We start from the raw sequence: 16,511 nt of genomic DNA on the forward strand, positions 1-16,511 counted from the left end.
AGTGAGTGGGCGGGAGAGAGTGGGCGGGAGAGAGTCGATTAAAAATGGCGAACGGCAAAGGCTGATGGGAAAATCAGCCAACAAGACAAAACCAGCGGCTGCAGGTTTGCTGTGTATTTACCTCACCAAAAACCAGACAACATCGATACCAGCGACCATCAACATAACAAAGTAACAGCCATCTGCACACTGATGAGCAATCCCCGGGAACAAGAAGTAACATTTTGGCCACACAAAGCCAAGCCAGACTCCTCGGCGCCAGCAGGAGCCAACACAAAGGAGGTGAACGAGCACCTCAAGACCGCCCTTCGATCAGGGAACCGCTCCAGCATTGGAGAAAATCGAACCAAGCGATTGGGACAAAGCCCAATCACTTGGGACCAGATACAGGGTCCGCCCCAAAAGGCGGGAAGCCCCTGGGGACTATAAGAGAAAAGCCCCAAGTTCAAATCGCGCTCTTCGCTCTTCAGCAGCTCCCCTTCACTCTCTTCTTCCTGCCCGGGTCACCCAGCAACACGAACCAACATTGACCGTGACCGGTGCAGTGACTCCAGTGATCACCGAGACCCCTAAGTCTTAACTCAACGCTCGCTACGAGATAGGCACTCCTAGCTACCAATCCGTACCAACTTCGAATCCCGCAGACACAGAACCCGAACAAAAGGCCATTTGTTCCCCTGACCTGGTGGGCCAGTCCAAAGTTAAGTATAGGCCTGTTAGTTGTAGAAGTAGCTTAGACGTAGAATTTGTACATGAGTAGCGATTACTGTGTATAATAAATGTGCTTTGATTTAAATCTTACTAATTGGTGTAGAGTTATTGATCATTACTCGGACTTGAACCTCGTGGCGATATCATAAAGATACCTGGCGACTCGAGAGCAAAGGTAATAAAACAGAGCAATTGAACCAAGGAGAAAATCAGCAACATTATTTGGCGACATCCTGACGGGACTCGATCTAGAAGTGGAAAGCCACTCCGGGAGAACGCAGAATTTGAACTAGAGATCCAATTGGAAACAGAAAACCACAAGTGTTCAAGCAGTTCTGATCAATACTCATAATTCGGAAGTGTGTGTATGCATGCGTAACTAACAGGGCGATAAGGTAAAACTGATAGATTTTTTGTTGCGTCAAAAGTCGGAAGTTTGTATTTCGGAAAGTAGCGAAAGCCGTACCCGTATTTACAGCACCGCCTTAATACCCCTGTCCCAAATTTGAAGAGTAGCATTCGGATTAAAACCCCTGTCCCAAATTGGAAGAGCAGCATTCGGATAGGAAAGATGGCAATGCAGGCAATGCAGCGCCTAATGAACCCAGAGGAATTTGCGGTCGCAGCGACCAGCAGCAGTAGAGTGGGACAATGTCCATTTGGGAGGAAGAAATCAGGAAATATCTCAAAGGGAAAGGATGGCCCCTTCGGAATGAATTCTGTGACAATGAGGAATCCGGCCCCGGGAGTATAGGACATACTTGGTGGGAGAACCTGAGCGAGATCCACAAAAAGAGCTTAGGGAAAGCTCGCAAGCCGATGGCAATCGTGTCCTGCTTGACACAATTGCGAGGCACAGAGGAGGTTGTTAGGATGCTCCGGAAAGAAGTTGAGGGCATACATCGAACGAGTACGGTCGATGTAAGCAAGGTAGAAAAGGAGAATTTGGAATTGAGAAGGAAGTTGGCAGCAAAAGATGGAGAGGTGGAGGATGCCAAAAGGGCACACCAGTCTTGTCTGGCGCACTTGAGCAGCTTCCAGTCTCAATACGAAAAGGCCTATCAGGACACGCAACTGCAGTCCTGGTACGTGAAGAAACAGAAAAGCAGGTAGAGGCATTGCAGAGACAGTGTAGTGATCTAAAGGCAGCATTAAGAGCAATCCATGCTGCCACCACAGAACAAAGACAAAGCACATTAGATCACGCAAAGTGCCGGAAGCAGATTGCAGAGCTGCAATCGCTGCTCTCAGTTCAGAAAGGCTTCCAGGAAACCTTTGGAGCGAAATTAGATCAGGAAGACGGCCCTGATTGGGAAGAATTGAATGAAACAGCGCAGAGATATGTTCAGGCAACATGGGCGCAGGGAAAGCCACAAAAGGGGAAAGCGCCCCAACCCCCCACAGAGCAGATAGTTCAGGCTCCAATGAACCCAGTCACCACCCACCGCACAGCCACATCGGACGATGCAGAATTTCTATACTCCACCCCCTTAACAGTGACCCAATTACGGGACGCATGCAATAAGATCGCACCGTTCCTCCCCACCTCAGACCCCCACCACTTCTTTGCCACAGTAGAGCATCAGGCGACCATGAACGGCCTGGATGAGCGAGAGCATGTAAAGCTCACAGTTTTAAGTTTAGACCCTTCAGTAGCAGCAGCCCTTCCCGACCCACAGAATGTAGGAGGAGGCACCCTTGCAGATGCGATCGGGTATAACCGGGTTGACGCCGTAGATGGCCTCAACAAATGTAGGCAAAAGAAATCCGAGCACCCCACAGCGTTTGCTGGACGCCTGTGGATCCACTTTGCAGCAGTCTTTGGAGACTTAGACTGTGCCCATTTGACCCCAGACAACATGGCCAAATGGACCCGCACCCTTATCTCCCATGCCACAGAAATAGGACAGAAAGCTTGCGCGAGTTATGATCCCTCAGAGGAGGCCCATAAGGAGAAGTGGGTAGTGAAAAGATTGTCCCGCGCTTGGGAGCAATCTATACAAAGTAAACCCGCAGTCAAGAATCCCGAGGAAAAGCAGGCCGGAGCAGATATGCAGGCAGTAGAAACACACCAGAACCCCGCATGGGTGAATGAGGGAAAGAACAGCCCCCCACCCAAGTCACAGGAGTGTTACAACTGTGGACAGTTGGGACACTTCGCAAGAGAGTGCAATGCCCCTAAAAAGCCACAGAGAGCCCAGCAGACGTGCACTCTGAGTAAGAAAAAGACAGAGCCCATTCATAGCGTTAGCGCCCGTTCAGATCAGACGGACTTGACCGGAATGGACTGACGGTGTACGGGCTCCCCCAGTTGGGTCTGCGACATCCTTTGAGATAGGTCCGGACGACCGGTAGTTGCAGCGAAAATTCGGGGACAGCCCATCAAATTTCTCTGGGACACAGGAGGGTCCCGCACCACAATAAATTCCTCCACCATGTTCCAAAAGGACATCCAAAACCGTAAAGGCCCACTACAGCCACTATCACCCTCAGCGGCTTTACAGGCCACTCACAGCAGGGGCACATCACAGCCCCTGTACCCATTCAAATCGGTACTATCATCACCAAGCACCCCGTAGTTTTAGTTGACCTGCCCCACACAGCAGAACACATTCTGGGAATCGATTTCATGAATTCCCATAATCTTTCATTTGATCCAGTCAACCAGTGTGGCTGGAAGATGGCAAAATCCGCAAGAGCCCCCGCAACGCTCAACATAGGAGGGTACACAAACAAAATTAGCGCAGTAGGCAAATTTTAGTTCAACCCGACCACGCTTAGTACGGACAAGCAGGCAGTTCTGCAAAAGAACAGGGCAGCATTCGCAGCCCACAAGCACGATTGTGGACGGATGACTGGCTCCGTACAAATAACAGGACCTGACCCTAAACTCCAAAAACAGTATGGATTTCCCCAAGAGGCAGAGGGAGAAATCTCCAAGGTAATAGAAAGCTTATTAGAGCAGGGCGTACTTAAGTCAGTAGCCTCCACTAATAATGCCCCAATTTGGCCAGTGAGAAAGCCCGATGGATCATGGCGACTGACCATCGATTACCAGGAACTCAACAAAATCACCCCCGCAGCAGCCCCCAGAGTAGCAACATGTCCCGAGACCATGCTCAAGCAGGGACTCAATTCCCGATTCTTTACGGTTTTGGATGTCAGTAATGGATTCTGGTCCATTCCATTGGCAAAGGCGTGCCAGTACAAATTTCCTTCACCTTTAAAGCACAGCAGTACACGTGGACATGCCTGCCACAAGGCTTCCACAACTCCCCCTCCATTTTCCACCAACAGCTGGCAAATGGTTTAGCCAAATTCTCTCGCCCCGAATGTCTGGTTCAGTATATAGATGACCTACTACTGCAGACAGACACCAAGGAGGAGCATATTGAGCTTCTGTCCGAATTTGTGTAACTCTTACACTCAATCGGTTGTAAAGTCAACCCCAAAAAGGCCCAGATTTCGGAAGAAAAGCTGATATATTTGGGAACAATTATCACACATGGTAAACGCGAGATCGAGCATAAAAGGATTGACTCGATTGCTAAATTGCCCTTTCCCCAGAATGTTTCAGCCCTCCGGTCATTTTTAGGACTGGTTGGCTACTGCTGAAACCACATTGACGGTTTTGCCAGCAGGGCAGCACCCCTCTCAGACCTCCTAAAGAAGGGAGCCCCCTGGGAATGGCTTCCGCAGCATACGGATGCTGTGGACTCTTTAAAACAGGCACTCATAGCAGCCCCCGCACTACAAGTTCCAGAATCGCTTTACCCTTACGCCATAGAGGTAGCGACCACAGACCGCACCCTTTCGGCCATGCTCCTCCAGGAACGGCACGACCAGTTAAGGCCCGTAGCTTACGCCTCCAGAATTTTAGATGCTGTGGAGCAGGGGTTTTCAGCCTGTGAGAGGCACCTGCTCGCAGTATTTTGGGCAGTGCAGTATTTTCCATATATTACCGGACTGAACCCCATTACAATTCTCACCAATCACACCCCCACCCAACTTTTACTGGACGGAGGACTCAAGGACGGTACAGTAAGCCAGATTAGAGCAGCTAGATGGACCCTTCTCCTGCAGGGACAGGACATCACTGTTAAAAGGACAAAGACGCACACCTATTTAGCCGACAACGTACAGTACTCCGGAACCCCCCATGAATGAGAAATGATCTCTCCACACCACAACACAGGCCCCTTTATCGCTAAAACACCCCCCAGAAAGATAGGTAGTTCAACCCAGAGCCCCCAGCACACAGACACATGTGAGCCCGTAAAGATCTATGTGGATGGATCTTCCACAGTCTTGGATGGGAAGCGCATAACAGGTTGCGGTATCTATGTCGAGGACGCGCAGGGACGCGCCCTCGAGGAAATATCGATAAAACTGCCAGGCCACTTTGGCGCGCAGGCAGCAGAGCTCGCGGCCGTCGCAGAGATTTGGACCACCCAGATTCCTTCCCCAGCCCAGCAGCCATATTCTCGGACAGCCTCTATGTCTGCAACAGCCTCGCGAGAGCGAGCAGGAAAAAGAACGTAAGCGGGAGCGAGTGGGAGAGAGAGCGCGAGCTGGAGAGGGAGCGCGAGCTGGAGAGGCAGCGCGGGCTGGAGAGGGAGCACGGGCTGGAGAGGGAGCAGGGGCTGGAGAGGGAGCACGGACTGGAGAGGGAGCACAGGCTGGAGAGGGAGCACGGACTGGAGAGGGAGCACGGGCTGGAGAGGGAGCACGGGCTGGAGAGGGAGCGAGAGCTGAAGAGGGAGCGCGAGCTGGAGAGAGCGAGCAGGGGCTGGAGAGAACGGGCAGGGGCTGGAGAGAGCGAGCAGGGGCTGGAGAGAGCTAGCAGGGGCTGCAGAGAGCGAGCAGGGGCTGCAGAGAGCGAGCAGGGGCTGCAGAGAGCGAGCAGGGGCTGCAGAGAGCGAGCAGGGGCTGCAGAGAGCGAGCAGGGGCTGCAGAGAGCGAGCAGGGGCTGCAGAGAGCGAGCAGGGGTTGCAGAGAGCGAGCAGGGGCTGGAGAGAGCGAGCAGGGGCTGGAGAGAGCGAGCAGGGGCTGGAGAGAGCGAGCAGGGGCTGGAGAGAGCGAGCAGGGGCTGGAGAGAGCGAGCAGGGGCTGGAGAGACCGAGCAGGGGCTGGAGAGAGGGCGCGGGCTGGAGAGAGCGAGCAGGGGCTAGAGAGAGAACGCGGGCTGGAGAGGGTGCGCGGGCTGGAGAGAGCGTGAGCTGGAGGGAGCGTGAGCGCGGGCTGGAGAGAGAGCGCGGGCTGAAGAGGGAGCGCGGGCTGGAGAGGGAGCGCGGGCTGGAGAGGGAGCGCGGGCTGGAGAGGGAGCGCGGGCTGGAGAGGGAGCGCGGGCTGGAGAGGGAGCGCGGACTGGGGAGGGAGCGCGGGCTGGGGAGGGAGCGCGGGCTGGGGAGGGAGCGCGGGCTGGGGAGGGAGCGCGGGCTGGGGAGGGAGCGCGGGCTGGGGAGGGAGCGCGGGCTGGAGAGGGAGCGCGGGCTGGTGAGGGAGCGCGGGCTGGGGAGGGAGCGCGGGCTGGGGAGGGAGCGCGGGCTGGAGAGGGAGCGCGGGCTGGAGAGGGAGCGCGGGCTGGAGAGGGAGCGCGGGCTGGAGAGGGAGCGCGGGCTGGAGAGGGAGCGCGGGCTGGAGAGGGAGCGCGGGCTGGAGAGGGAGCGCGGGCTGGAGAAGGAGCGTGGGGGTGGAGAAGGAGCGCGGGCTGGAGAAGGAGCGCGGGCTGGAGAAGGAGCGCGGGCTGGAGAAGGAGCGCGGGATGGAGAAGGAGCGCGGGCTGGAGAAGGAGCGCGAGCTGGAGAAGGAGCGCGGGCTGGAGAAGGAGCGCGGGCTGGAGAAGGAGCGCGGGCTGGAGAGAGAGCGCGGGCTGGAGAGGGAGCGCGGGCTGGAGAGGGAGCGCGGGCTGGAGAGGGAGCGCGGGCTGGAGAGGGAGCGCGGGCAGGAGAGGGAGCGCGGGCTGGAGAGGGAGCGCGGGCTGGAGAGGGAGCGCGGGCTGGAGAGGGAGCGCGGGCTGGAGAGGGAGCGCGGGCTGGAGAGGGAGCGCGGGCTGGAGAGGGAGCGCGGGCTGGAGAGGGAGCGCGGGCTGGAGAGGGAGCGCGGGCTGGAGAGGGAGCGCGGGCTGGAGAAGGAGCGCGGGCTGGAGAAGGAGCGCGGGCTGGAGAAGGAGCGCGGGCTGGAGAAGGAGCGCGGGCTGGAGAAGGAGCGCGGGCTGGAGAAGGAGCGCGGGCTGGAGAAGGAGCGCGGGCTGGAGAAGGAGCGCGGGCTGGTGAAGGAGCGCGGGCTGGAGAAGGAGCGCGGGCTGGAGAGGGAGCGCGGGCTGGCGAAGGAGCGGGGGCTGGAGAGGGAGCGCGGGCTGGAGAGTGAGCGCGGGCTGAAGAGGGAGCGCGGGCTGGAGAGGGAGCGCGGGCTGGATAGGGAGCGCGGGCTGGATAGGGAGCGCGGGCTGGAGAGGGAGCGCGGGCTGGAGAGGGAGCGCGGGCTGGAGAGGGAGCGCGGGCTGGAGAGGGAGCGCGGGCTGGAGAGGGAGCGCGGGCTGGAGAGGGAGCGCGGGTGGAGAGGGAGCGCGGGCTGGAGAGTGAGCGCGGGCTGGAGAGTGAGCGCGGGCTGGAGAGGGAGCGCGGGCTGGAGAGGGAGCGCGGGCTGGAGAGGGAGCGCGGGCTGGAGAGGGAGCGCGGGCTGGAGAGGGAGCGCGGGCTGGAGAGGCAGCGCAGGCTGGAGAGGGCTAGGGCTGGAGAGAGAGCACCGGCTGGAGAGAGCGCGAGGGCTGGAGAGGGAGCGCAGGCTGGAGAGAGCGCGAGGGCTGGAGAGGGAGCGCAGGCTGGAGAGGGCTAGGGCTGGAGAGAGAGCGCGGGCTGGAGAGGGAGCGCGGGCTGGAGAGGGAGCGTGGGCTGGAGAGGGAGCGCGGGCTGGAGAGGGAGCGCGGGCTGGAGAGGGAGCGCGGGCTGGAGAGGGAGCGCGGGCTGGAGAGGGAGCGCGGGCTGGAGAGGGAGCGCGGGCTGGAGAGGGAGCGCGGGCTGGAGAAGGAGCGCGGGCTGGAGAAGGAGCGCGGGCTGGAGAAGGAGCGCGGGCTGGAGAAGGAGCGCGGGCTGGAGAAGGAGCGCGGGCTGGAGAAGGAGCGCGGGCTGGAGAAGGAGCGCGGGCTGGAGAAGGAGCGCGGGCTGGAGAGGCAGCGCGGGCTGGCGAAGGAGCGGGGGCTGGAGAGGGAGCGCGGGCTGGAGAGTGAGCGCGGGCTGGAGAGTGAGCGCGGGCTGGAGAGTGAGCGCGGGCTGGAGAGTGAGCGCGGGCTGGAGAGTGAGCGCGGGCTGGAGAGTGAGCGCGGGCTGGAGAGTGAGCGCGGGCTGGAGAGTGAGCGCGGGCTGAAGAGGGAGCGCGGGCTGGAGAGGGAGCGCGGGCTGGAGAGGGAGCGCGGGCTGGAGAGGGAGCGCGGGCTGGAGAGGGAGCGCGGGCAGGAGAGGGAGCGCGGGCTGGAGAGGGAGCGCGGGCTGGAGAGGGAGCGCGGGCTGGAGAGGGAGCGCGGGCTGGAGAGGGAGCGCGGGCTGGAGAGGGAGCGCGGGCTGGAGAGGGAGCGCGGGCTGGAGAGGGAGCGCGGGCTGGAGAGGGAGCGCGGGCTGGAGAGGGAGCGCGGGCTGGAGAGGGAGCGCGGGCTGGAGAAGGAGCGCGGGCTGGAGAAGGAGCGCGGGCTGGAGAAGGAGCGCGGGCTGGAGAAGGAGCGCGGGCTGGAGAAGGAGCGCGGGCTGGAGAAGGAGCGCGGGCTGGAGAAGGAGCGCGGGCTGGTGAAGGAGCGCGGGCTGGAGAAGGAGCGCGGGCTGGAGAGGGAGCGCGGGCTGGCGAAGGAGCGGGGGCTGGAGAGGGAGCGCGGGCTGGAGAGTGAGCGCGGGCTGAAGAGGGAGCGCGGGCTGGAGAGGGAGCGCGGGCTGGATAGGGAGCGCGGGCTGGATAGGGAGCGCGGGCTGGAGAGGGAGCGCGGGCTGGAGAGGGAGCGCGGGCTGGAGAGGGAGCGCGGGCTGGAGAGGGAGCGCGGGCTGGAGAGGGAGCGCGGGCTGGAGAGGGAGCGCGGGTGGAGAGGGAGCGCGGGCTGGAGAGTGAGCGCGGGCTGGAGAGTGAGCGCGGGCTGGAGAGGGAGCGCGGGCTGGAGAGGGAGCGCGGGCTGGAGAGGGAGCGCGGGCTGGAGAGGGAGCGCGGGCTGGAGAGGGAGCGCGGGCTGGAGAGGCAGCGCAGGCTGGAGAGGGCTAGGGCTGGAGAGAGAGCACCGGCTGGAGAGAGCGCGAGGGCTGGAGAGGGAGCGCAGGCTGGAGAGAGCGCGAGGGCTGGAGAGGGAGCGCAGGCTGGAGAGGGCTAGGGCTGGAGAGAGAGCGCGGGCTGGAGAGGGAGCGCGGGCTGGAGAGGGAGCGTGGGCTGGAGAGGGAGCGCGGGCTGGAGAGGGAGCGCGGGCTGGAGAGGGAGCGCGGGCTGGAGAGGGAGCGCGGGCTGGAGAGGGAGCGCGGGCTGGAGAGGGAGCGCGGGCTGGAGAGGGAGCGCGGGCTGGAGAAGGAGCGCGGGCTGGAGAAGGAGCGCGGGCTGGAGAAGGAGCGCGGGCTGGAGAAGGAGCGCGGGCTGGAGAAGGAGCGCGGGCTGGAGAAGGAGCGCGGGCTGGAGAAGGAGCGCGGGCTGGAGAAGGAGCGCGGGCTGGAGAGGCAGCGCGGGCTGGCGAAGGAGCGGGGGCTGGAGAGGGAGCGCGGGCTGGAGAGTGAGCGCGGGCTGGAGAGTGAGCGCGGGCTGGAGAGTGAGCGCGGGCTGGAGAGTGAGCGCGGGCTGGAGAGTGAGCGCGGGCTGGAGAGTGAGCGCGGGCTGGAGAGTGAGCGCGGGCTGGAGAGTGAGCGCGGGCTGAAGAGGGAGCGCGGGCTGGAGAGGGAGCGCGGGCTGGAGAGGGAGCGCGGGCTGGATAGGGAGCGCGGGCTGGAGAGGGAGCGCGGGCTGGAGAGGGAGCGCGGGCTGGAGAGGGAGCGCGGGCTGGAGAGGGAGCGCGGGCTGGAGAGGGAGCGCGGGCTGGAGAGGGAGCGCGGGCTGGAGAGTGAGCGCGGGCTGGAGAGTGAGCGCGGGCTGGAGAGTGAGCGCGGACTGGAGAGTGAGCGCGGGCTGGAGAGGGAGCGCGGGCTGGAGAGGGAGCGCGGGCTGGAGAGGGAGCGCGGGCTGGAGAGGCAGCGCAGGCTGGAGAGGGCTAGGGCTGGAGAGAGAGCACCGGCTGGAGAGAGCGCGAGGGCTGGAGAGGGAGCGCAGGCTGGAGAGAGCGCGAGGGCTGAAGAGGGAGCGCAGGCTGGAGAGGGCTAGGGCTGGAGAGAGAGCGCGGGCTGGAGAGGGAGCGTGGGCTGGAGAGGGAGCGTGGGCTGGAGAGGGAGCGCGGGCTGGAGAGGGAGCGCGGGCTGGAGAGGGAGCGCGGGCTGGAGAGGGAGCGCGGGCTGGAGAGGGAGCGCGGGCTGGAGAGGGAGCGCGGGCTGGAGAAGGAGCGCGGGCTGGAGAAGGAGCGCGGGCTGGAGAAGGAGCGCGGGCTGGAGAAGGAGCGCGGGCTGGAGAAGGAGCGCGGGCTGGAGAGGCAGCGCGGGCTGGCGAAGGAGCGGGGGCTGGAGAGGGAGCGCGGGCTGGAGAGTGAGCGCGGGCTGGAGAGTGAGCGCGGGCTGGAGAGTGAGCGCGGGCTGGAGAGTGAGCGCGGGCTGGAGAGTGAGCGCGGGCTGGAGAGTGAGCGCGGGCTGGAGAGTGAGCGCGGGCTGGAGAGTGAGCGCGGGCTGGAGAGTGAGCGCGGGCTGGAGAAGGAGCGCGGGCTGGAGAAGGAGCGCGGGCTGGAGAAGGAGCGCGGGCTGGAGAAGGAGCGCGGGCTGGAGAGAGAGCGCGGGCTGGAGAGAGAGCGCGGGCTGGAGAGAGAGCGCGGGCTGGAGAGAGAGCGCGGGCTGGAGAGAGAGCGCGGGCTGGAGAGAGAGCGAGGGCTGGAGAGAGAGCGCGGGCTGGAGAGGGAGCGCGGGCTGGGGAGGGAGCGCGGGCTGGGGAGGGAGCGCGGGCTGGGGAGGGAGCGCGGGCTGGGGAGGGAGCGCGGGCTGGGGAGGGAGCGCGGGCTGGGGAGGGAGCGCGGGCTGGGGAGGGAGCGCGGGCTGGGGAGGGAGCGCGGGCTGGGGAGGGAGCGCGGGCTGGGGAGGGAGCGCGGGCTGGGGAGGGAGCGCGGGCTGGGGAGGGAGCGCGGGCTGGGGAGGGAGCGCGGGCTGGGGAGGGAGCGCGGGCTGGGGAGGTAGCGCGGGCTGGGGAGGGAGCGCGGGCTGGGGAGGGAGCGCGGGCTGGGGAGGGAGCGCGGGCTGGGGAGGGAGCGCGGGCTGGGGAGGGAGCGCGGGCTGGAGAGGGAGAGCGGGCTGGAGAGGGAGCGCGGGCTGGAGAGGGAGCGCGGGCTGGAGAGGGAGCGCGGGCTGGAGAGGGAGCGCGGGCTGGAGAGGGAGCGCGGGCTGGAGAAGGAGCGTGGGGGTGGAGAAGGAGCGTGGGGGTGGAGAAGGAGCGCGGGCTGGAGAAGGAGCGCGGGCTGGAGAAGGAGCGCGGGCTGGAGAAGGAGCGCGGGCTGGAGAAGGAGCGCGGGCTGGAGAAGGAGCGCGGGCTGGAGAGAGAGCGCGGGCTGGAGAGAGAGCGCGGTCTGGAGAGAGAGCGCGGGCTGGAGAGAGAGCGTGGGCTGGAGAGAGCGCGCGGGCTGGAGAGAGAGCGCGGGCTGGAGAGAGAGCGCGGGCTGGAGAGAGGGCGCGGGCTGGAGAGAGGGCGCGGGCTGGAGAGGGGGCGCGGGCTGGAGAGGGGGCGCGGGTTGGAGAGGGGGCGCGGGCTGGAGAGGGGGCGCGGGCTGGAGAGGGGGCGCGGGCTGGAGAGGGGGCGCGGGCTGGAGAGGGGGCGCGGGCTGGAGAGGGAGCGCGGGCTGGAGAGGGAGCGCGGGCTGGAGAGGGAGCGCGGGCTGGAGAGGGAGCGCGGGCTGGAGAAGGAGCGCGGGCTGGAGAAGGAGCGCGGGCTGGAGTAGGAGCGCGGGCTGCAGAAGGAGCGCGGGCTGGAGAAGGAGCGCGGGCTGGAGAGGGAGCGCGGGCTGGAGAGGGAGCGCGGGCTGGCGAAGGAGCGGGGGCTGGAGAGGGAGCGCGGGCTGGAGAGGGAGCGCCGGCTGAAGAGGGAACGCGGGCTGGAGAGGGAGCGCGGGCTGGATAGGGAGCGCGGGCTGGATAGGGAGCGCGGGCTGGAGAGGGAGCGCGGGCTGGAGAGGGAGCGCGGGCTGGAGAGGGAGCGCGGGCTGGAGAGGGAGCGCGGGCTGGAGAGGGAGCGCGGGCTGGAGAGGGAGCGCGGGCTGGAGAGGGAGCGCGGGCTGGAGAGGGAGCGCGGGCTGGAGAGGGAGCGCGGGCTGGAGAGGGAGCGCGGGCTGGAGAGGGAGCGCGGGCTGGAGAGTGAGCGCGGGCTGGAGAGGGAGCGCGGGCTGGAGAGGGAGCGCGGGCTGGAGAGGGAGCGCGGGCTGGAGAGGGAGCGCGGGCTGGAGAGGGAGCGCGGGCTGGAGAGGGAGCGCGGGCTGGAGAGGGAGCGCGGGCTGGAGAGGGAGCGCGGGCTGGAGAGGCAGCGCAGGCTGGAGAGGGCTAGGGCTGGAGAGAGAGCACCGGCTGGAGAGAGCGCGAGGGCTGGAGAGGGAGCGGAGGCTGGAGAGGGCTAGGGCTGGAGAGAGAGCGCGGGCTGGAGAGGGAGCGCGGGCTGGAGAGGGAGCGCGGGCTGGAGAGGGAGCGCGGGCTGGAGAGGGAGCGCGGGCTGGAGAGGGAGCGCGGGCTGGAGAGGGAGCGCGGGCTGGAGAGGGAGCGCGGGCTGGAGAGGGAGCGCGGGCTGGAGAGGGAGCGCGGGCTGGAGAGGGAGCGCGGTCTGGAGAAGGAGCGCGGGCTGGAGAAGGAGCGCGGGCTGGAGAAGGAGCGCGGGCTGGAGAAGTAGCGCGGGCTGGAGAAGGAGCGCGAGCTGGAGAGGGAGCGCGGGCTGGAGAGGGAGCGCGGGCTGGCGAAGGAGCGCGGGCTGGAGAGGGAGCGCGGGCTGGAGAGTGAGCGCGGGCTGGAGAGTGAGCGCGGGCTGGAGAGGGAGCGCGGGCTGGAGAGGGAGCGCGGGCTGGAGAGGGAGCGCGGGCTGGAGAGGGAGCGCGGGCTGGAGAGGGAGCGCGGGCTGGAGAGGGAGCGCGGGCTGGCGAAGGAGCGGGGGCTGGAGAGGGAGCGCGGGCTGGAGAGTGAGCGCGGGCTGGAGAGTGAGCGCGGGCTGGAGAGTGAGCGCGGGCTGGAGAGTGAGCGCGGGCTGGAGAGTGAGCGCGGGCTGGAGAGTGAGCGCGGGCTGGAGAGTGAGCGCGGGCTGGAGAGTGAGCGCGGGCTGGAGAGTGAGCGCGGGCTGGAGAGTGAGCGCGGGCTGGAGAGTGAGCGCGGGCTGGAGAAGGAGCGCGGGCTGGAGAAGGAGCGCGGGCTGGAGAAGGAGCGCGGGCTGGAGAGAGAGCGCGGCCTGGAGAGAGAGCGCGGGCTGGAGAGAGAGCGCGGGCTGGAGAGAGAGCGCGGGCTGGAGAGAGAGCGCGGGCTGGAGAGAGAGCGAGGGCTGGAGAGAGAGCGCGGGCTGGAGAGAGAGCGCGGGCTGGGGAGGGAGCACGGGCTGGGGAGGGAGCGCGGGCTGGGGAGGGAGCGCGGGCTGGAGAGGGAGCGCGGGCTGGATAGGGAGCGCGGGCTGGATAGGGAGCGCGGGCTGGAGAGGGAGCGCGGGCTGGAGAGGGAGCGCGGGCTGGAGAGGGAGCGCGGGCTGGAGAGAGAGCGCGGGCTGGAGAGAGAGCGCGGGCAGGAGAGAGAGCGCGGGCTGGAGAGGGAGCGCGGGCTGGAGAGGGAGCGCGGGCTGGAGAGGGAGCGCGGGCTGGAGAGGGAGCGCGGGCTGGAGAGGGAGCGCGGGCTGGAGAGGGAGCGCGGGCTGGAGAGGGAGCGCGGGCTGGAGAGGGAGCGCGGGCTGGAGAGGGAGCGCGGGCTGGAGAGGGAGCGCGGGCTGGAGTGGGAGCGCGGGCTGGAGGAGCGCGGGCTGGAGAAGGAGCGCGGGCTGGAGAAGGAGCGCGGGCTGGAGAAGGAGCGCGGGCTGGAGAAGGAGCGCGGGCTGGAGAAGGAGCGCGTGCTGGTGAAGGAGCGCGGGCTGGAGAAGGAGCGCGGGCTGGAGAGGGAGCGCGGGCTGGCGAAGGAGCGGGGGCTGGAGAGGGAGCGCGGGCTGGAGAGTGAGCGCGGGCTGGAGAGGGAGCGCGGGCTGGAGAGGGAGCGCGGGCTGGAGAGGGAGCGCGGGCTGGAGAGGGAGCGCGGGCTGGATAGGGAGCGCGGGCTGGATAGGGAGCGCGGGCTGGAGAGGGAGCGCGGGCTGGAGAGGGAGCGCGGGCTGGAGAGGGAGCGCGGGCTGGAGAGGGAGCGCGGGCTGGAGAGGGAGCGCGGGCTGGAGAGTGAGCGCGGGCTGGAGAGTGAGCGCGGGCTGGAGAGTGAGCGCGGACTGGAGAGGGAGCGCGGGCTGGAGAGGGAGCGCGGGCTGTAGAGGGAGCGCGGGCTGGAGAGGGAGCGCGGGCTGGAGAGGCAGCGCAGGCTGGAGAGGGCTAGGGCTGGAGAGAGAGCACCGGCTGGAGAGAGCGCGAGGGCTGGAGAGGGAGCGCAGGCTGGAGAGAGCGCGAGGGCTGGAGAGGGAGCGCAGGCTGGAGAGGGCTAGGGCTGGAGAGAGAGCGCGGGCTGGAGAGGGAGCGTGGGCTGGAGAGGGAGCGTGGGCTGGAGAGGGAGCGCGGGCTGGAGAGGGAGCGCGGGCTGGAGAGGGAGCGCGGGCTGGAGAGGGAGCGCGGGCTGGAGAGGGAGCGCGGGCTGGAGAGGGAGCGCGGGCTGGAGAGGGAGCGCGGGCTGGAGAGGGAGCGCGGGCTGGAGAAGGAGCGCGGGCTGGAGAAGGAGCGCGGGCTGGAGAAGGAGCGCGGGCTGGAGAAGGAGCGCGGGCTGGAGAAGGAGCGCGGGCTGGAGAGGCAGCGCGGGCTGGCGAAGGAGCGGGGGCTGGAGAGGGAGCGCGGGCTGGAGAGTGAGCGCGGGCTGGAGAGTGAGCGCGGGCTGGAGAGTGAGCGCGGGCTGGAGAGTGAGCGCGGGCTGGAGAGTGAGCGCGGGCTGGAGAGTGAGCGCGGGCTGGAGAAGGAGCGCGGGCTGGAGAAGGAGCGCGGGCTGGAGAAGGAGCGCGGGCTGGAGAGAGAGCGCGGGCTGGAGAGAGAGCGCGGGCTGGAGAGAGAGCGCGGGCTGGAGAGAGAGCGCGGGCTGGAGAGAGAGCGAGGGCTGGAGAGAGAGCGCGGGCTGGAGAGAGAGCGCGGGCTGGGGAGGGAGCGCGGGCTGGGGAGGGAGCGCGGGCTGGGGAGGGAGCGCGGGCTGGGGAGGGAGCGCGGGCTGGGGAGGGAGCGCGGGCTGGGGAGGGAGCGCGGGCTGGGGAGGGAGCGCGGGCTGGAGAGGGAGAGCGGGCTGGGGAGGGAGCGCGGGCTGGAGAGGGAGCGCGGGCTGGAGAGGGAGCGCGGGCTGGAGAGGGAGCGCGGGCTGGAGAGGGAGCGCGGGCTGGAGAGGGAGCGCGGGCTGGAGAGGGAGTGCGGGCTGGAGAAGGAGCGTGGGGGTGGAGAAGGAGCGCGGGCTGGAGAAGGAGCGCGGGCTGGAGAAGGAGCGCGGGCTGGAGAAGGAGCGCGGGCTGGAGAAGGAGCGCGGGCTGGAGAAGGAGCGCGGGCTGGAGAAGGAGCGCGGGCTGGAGAAGGAGCGCGGGCTGGAGAGAGAGCGCGGGCTGGAGAGAGAGCGCGGGCTGGAGAGAGAGCGCGGGCTGGAGAGAGAGCGCGGGCTGGAGAGAGAGCGCGGGCTGGAGAGAGAGCGAGGGCTGGAGAGAGAGCGCGGGCTGGAGAGGGAGCGCGGGCTGGGGAGGGAGCGCGGGCTGGGGAGGGAGCGCGGGCTGGGGAGGGAGCGCGGGCTGGGGAGGGAGCGCGGGCTGGGGAGGGAGCGCGGGCTGGGGAGGGAGCGCGGGCTGGGGAGGGAGCGCGGGCTGGAGAGGGAGCGCGGGCTGGAGAGGGAGCGCGGGCTGGAGAGGGAGCGCGGGCTGGAGAGGGAGCGCGGGCTGGAGAGGGAGCGCGGGCTGGAGATGGAGCGCGGGCTGGAGAGGGAGCGCGGGCTGGAGAGGGAGCGCGGGCTGGAGTGGGAGCGCGGGCTGGAGGAGCGCGGGCTGGAGAAGGAGCGCGGGCTGGAGAAGGAGCGCGGGCTGGAGAAGGAGCGCGGGCTGGAGAAGGAGCGCGGGCTGGAGAAGGAGCGCGTGCTGGTGAAGGAGCGCGGGCTGGAGAAGGAGCGCGGGCTGGAGAGGGAGCGCGGGCTGGCGAAGGAGCGGGGGCTGGAGAGGGAGCGCGGGCTGGAGAGTGAGCGCGGGCTGGAGAGGGAGCGCGGGCTGGAGAGGGAGCGCGGGCTGGAGAGGGAGCGCGGGCTGGAGAGGGAGCGCGGGCTGGATAGGGAGCGCGGGCTGGATAGGGAGCGCGGGCTGGAGAGGGAGCGCGGGCTGGAGAGGGAGCGCGGGCTGGAGAGGGAGCGCGGGCTGGAGAGGGAGCGCGGGCTGGAGAGGGAGCGCGGGCTGGAGAGTGAGCGCGGGCTGGAGAGTGAGCGCGGGCTGGAGAGTGAGCGCGGACTGGAGAGGGAGCGCGGGCTGGAGAGGGAGCGCGGGCTGTAGAGGGAGCGCGGGCTGGAGAGGGAGCGCGGGCTGGAGAGGCAGCGCAGGCTGGAGAGGGCTAGGGCTGGAGAGAGAGCACCGGC

General features: G+C 67.1%; 1 protein-coding gene across 5 annotated transcripts in view; it reads right to left on the reverse strand.

The window, feature by feature from the left end:
- thada (THADA armadillo repeat containing) overlaps positions 1-16,511 on the reverse strand; it is an 820,576-nt gene that overhangs the window by 676,503 nt on the left and 127,562 nt on the right. The gene's annotated exons all lie outside the window — the stretch shown is intronic.

This window comes from Scyliorhinus torazame, chromosome 1 (assembly GCF_047496885.1).
Source record: "Scyliorhinus torazame isolate Kashiwa2021f chromosome 1, sScyTor2.1, whole genome shotgun sequence".
Taxonomy (NCBI): domain Eukaryota; kingdom Metazoa; phylum Chordata; class Chondrichthyes; order Carcharhiniformes; family Scyliorhinidae; genus Scyliorhinus; species Scyliorhinus torazame.